The sequence below is a fragment of the Herpailurus yagouaroundi genome, unplaced genomic scaffold (assembly GCF_014898765.1).
Source record: "Herpailurus yagouaroundi ecotype Mexico unplaced genomic scaffold, PumYag 67203, whole genome shotgun sequence".
Classification (NCBI taxonomy): Eukaryota; Metazoa; Chordata; class Mammalia; order Carnivora; family Felidae; genus Herpailurus; species Herpailurus yagouaroundi.
The window spans coordinates 467566-472161 of record NW_024420044.1 but is presented as its reverse complement, the minus strand read 5'-3'; positions in this window follow the sequence as shown (position 1 = coordinate 472161).

Genomic DNA, 4596 nt, shown 5'->3' with positions numbered 1-4596 from the left:
ATCAGATATACCATTTGCAAATATCTTCTCCTATACATTAGGTCGCCTTTTCACTTTGTTGATTGTTTCCTTCACTGTGCAAAACCTTTTAATTTTGGTGTAGTCCCCATAGTTTATTTTTGCATTTGCTTATTTTTCCTGAGGAGACACATTTAGAAAAATGTTGCTAAGACTGATGTCCAGGAGATTACTACCTTTATAAAACTTCTAGGAGTTTTATTGTTTCAAGTCTCATATTTAGATCTTCAACCCAATTTGAATTTATTTTTTTGTATGGTATAAGAAAATGGTCCAGGTTTATTCTTTTGCATGTATTTTTCCAGTTTTCTCTGCCATTTATTGACAAGTAGTTGTCCAGTCTTCTCAGTGCCATTTATTGGAAAGACTGTCTTTTCCACATTGTATATTCTTGCCTATTTTGTTGTAAATTAATTGACCATATACATGTTGCCTTATTTCTGGGTTCTCTATTCTATTCCATCTACCTATGCATCTAGTTTTGTTCCAGAACCATTCTGGTTTTTTTTTTTTTATTTGAATATAGTTGACAATGTTACATTAGTTTCAGTTGTACAATATAGTGATTCAACTTCTCCATACATTATACTATGCTCACAACAAGTGCAGCTACCATCTATGACCATGAAATGCTGTGACATTATCATTGATTACATTACCAATGCTGTGCCTGATTTATGTGACTTATTTATTCCATAACTGGAAGCCTGTATCTCCTAATCCCCTTTATTTTGCCCATTCCCATCTTCCTTTGCAACATCAGTTTTGTCTTTGTATTTATACATCTGATTCTTCTTTTTTTTTTTAATTTTTTTTTAACATTTATTTATTTTTGGGACAGAGAGAGACAGAGCATGAACGGGGGAGGGGCAGAGAGAGAGGGAGACACAGAATCGGAAACAGGCTCCAGGCTCTGAGCCATCAGCCCAGAGCCTGACGCGGGGCTCGAACCCACGGACCACGAGATCGTGACCTGGCTGAAGTTGGACGCTCAACCGACTGCGCCACCCAGGCGCCCCATGATTCTTCTTTTTATTTATTCATTTATCTTATTTTTTAGAGTTCACATATGAATGAAATCATATGGTATTTGCCTTAACTTTGTAGTAAGTCTTGAAATCTCAGATTGTGATACCACCAGCTTTCGTCTTCTTTCTCAAGATAATTTTGGCTATTCAGGGTCTTTCATGGTTCCATACTAATTTTAGGATTTTTTGTTCTATTTCTGTTAAAAATACTATAAGAATTTTGATAAGGATTGCATTAAATATGTAGGTATCTTTGGTTACTATGGGCATTTTAACAACTTTAGTTTGTCCAGCCCATGAGCATGGTATTTCATTTCTTGGTGTCATCCTCAAGTTCTTTCATCAATGTTTTGCAGACTTCAAAGTACAGATCTTTTAACTCCTTGGTGAAAATTTCTTAGTTATTCCTTTTGCTCTAATTATAAATGGAATTGGTTTTGTAATGTCTATTTCTTGCTACTTCATTATTAGTGTATATAAATTCAGTTGATTTCTGTATATTAATTTTGTATGCTGAACTATACTGAATTTATTTATTACTTCCAATAGTTGTTTGGTGTAGTCTTTAGGGTTTTGTATGTATATTATCATGCCATCTGCAAATAGTGACAGATTTACTTCTTACTTAACAATTTAAAGACTTTTAAAAAAATTAATTCCAGTATAGTTAACATACGGTGTCATATTAGTTTCTGGTGTACAATATACTGATTCGACAACTTCATACATCAGCCAGTGCTCATCACTACAAGTGCACTCCTTAATCCCCATCACCTATTTAACCCATCTGTTCATGAGCATCCCTTCTAGTCACTATCAGTTTGTTCTCTATAGTTAAGAATCTGTTTTTTGGTTTGCCTCTCTTTCTTTTTTTCCCCTTTTGCTCATTCGTTTTATTTTTTTTTAATTCCACGAATCAGTGAAGTTATATGATATTTGTCTTTTTTCTGACTTATTTCAGTGTAATACTTTCTAGCTCCATCCATTTATTGAAAATGGCAAGATTGCATTTTTATGGTATATATTTAATATATATACCACTTTTTTGTCCATTCTTCAGTCAATGGACACTTGAGTTATTCCCATAGTTTGGCTAGTATAGATAATGCTGCTATAAACATTAGGGTACATGTATCCCTTTGAATTAGTGTTTTTGTATTCTTTGGGTAAATACTTAGTAGTGCAATTTCTGGGTCATAGGGTACTTCTATTTTTAACTTTTTGAGAAACCCAATACTGTTTTCCAGAGTGGCTGCACCATTTTTCATTCCCACCAACACTGAAAGAGGGTCCCCCTTTCACCACATCCTCACCAACACCTGTTGTTTCTTGTTTTGTTGACTTTAGCCATTCTGACAAGAGTGAGGTAATATCTCATTGTAGTTTTTATTTGTATTTTCCTGATGATGAGTGGTGTTGAGAATCTTTTTATGTGTCTGTTGACCATCTGTATGTCTTCACTGGAAAATGTCTATTCATGTCTTCTGCCCATTTTTTAACTGGATTATTCATTTTTGCAGTGTTGAGTTGTATCAGTTCATTATATATTTTGGATACTAACCCTTTATCAGATATGCCATTTGAAAATTTCTCCCATTCTGTAGGTTGCTTTTTAGTTTTGTTAACTGTTTCCTTCTCTATGCATGAGTTTTTTATTTGGATGAAATCCTAATAGTTTATTTTTGCTTTTATTTCCCTTGCCTCAGGAGTCATATCTAGTAAGAAGTTGCTGCAGCTGAAGTCAAAGAAGTTACCACTTGTGTTCTCCTGTAGAATTTTATTTGTTTCCTGTCTCATATTTAGGTCTTTAATCCATTTTGAATTTATTTTTGTGTATGGTGTAAGAAAGTGTTCCAGTTTCACTCTTCTGTATGCTGCTGTCCAGTTTTCCCAATACCATTTGTTGAATAGACTATCTTTTTCCCATTGGATATTCTTTCCTACTTTGCTGAAGATTAATTGACCATAGAGTTGTGGGTTCATTTCTGTGTTTTCTATTCTGTCCCATTGATCGTTATGTCTACTTTTTGTGCCAGTATCATACTGTTTTGACTATTACAACTTTGTAATATAACAAAGTCTGGAATTGTGATGCCTCCAGATTTGCTTTTATTTTTCAAAGGTTGCTTTGGCTATTTGAGGTGTTTTGTGGTCTCATGCAAATTTTAAGACTATTCCAGTTCTGTGAAAAATGCTGTTAATATTTTGATAAGGATTGCATTAAATGTGTAGATTGATTTGGGTAGTATAGACATTTTAGAAGTTTATGTATTTTGAGAGAGAGAGAGAGAGAACAAGCTGGGGAGGAACAGAGAGAAGGAGAGACAGAATCCCAAGCAGACTCCTCGTTATCAGCACAGAGCTTGAGGTGGGGCTCCAACTCAAGGACTGTGAGATCATTACCTGACCCGAGATCAAGAGTCAGGCACAACTTACTGCACCACCCAGATGCCTCCGGTAGCATAGACATTTTAACAATACATATTTTTCCAATGCATTAGCATGGAATGTCTTTCCATTTCTTTGTGCCATCTTCAATTTCGCACATCAGTGTTATAATTTTCAGAGTATAGGTCTTTCACTTCTTTGGTTAGATTTATTCCTAGGTATCTTACTATTTTTGGTGCAACTGTAAATGGGACTGTTTTAATTTCTCTCTCTGCTGATTCATTATTAGTGTATTCAATGCCATTGATTCCTTGATGTTCTGTATTCAATGCCATTGATTCCTTGATTTCCATTGATGTAAGTGCAGTGTTAAAGTCTCCCAGTATTACTGTATTATTATCTATTAGTTATTGAGAGTTTTATGTATTTCAGTTCTCCTATGTTAGGGGCATAAAGATTTATAATTATTATATCTTCTTGTTGGATTGTCCCTTTTATTATTATATAGTGTCTTTTTTGTTTTTTGTTAGTTTTTTTTAATTTTTTTTCAACGTTTATTTATTTTTGGGACAGAGAGAGACAGAGCATGAACGGGGGAGGGGCAGAGAGAGAGGGAGACACAGAATCGGAAACAGGCTCCAGGCTCTGAACCATCAGCTCAAAGCCTGACGCAGGGCTCGAACTCACGGACTGTGAGATCGTGACCTGGCTGAAGTCGGACGCTTAACCGACTGCGCCACCCAGGCGCCCCTAGTTTGTTTTAAAGTCCATTTTGTCTGATATAAGTATTCTTACTGTAGCTTTGTTTTGATATCCAGTTGCATGATGTTTCTCCATCCCCTCACTTCCTTTTTTTTGCCATCCCCTCACTTTCAATCTGCAGGTGTGTTTAGGTCTAAAATGAATTTCTTGTAGGCAGAATATAATTGGTCTTGTGTTATTCATTCTGTCACCGTATGTTTTCTGATTGAAGCATTTGGTCCTTTTACATTCAAAGTAATGTTTGATAGATATGTATTTATTGTCATTTTATTATTTGTTTTGTTGTTGTTTCTGAAGATTTACTCTGATACTTTCTTGTCTTTGTCTCATGTTTTGCTGATTTTCTTTAGTGATATATTTGGATTTATTTCTCTTTGTTCTTTGCATATTTATTAGTGGT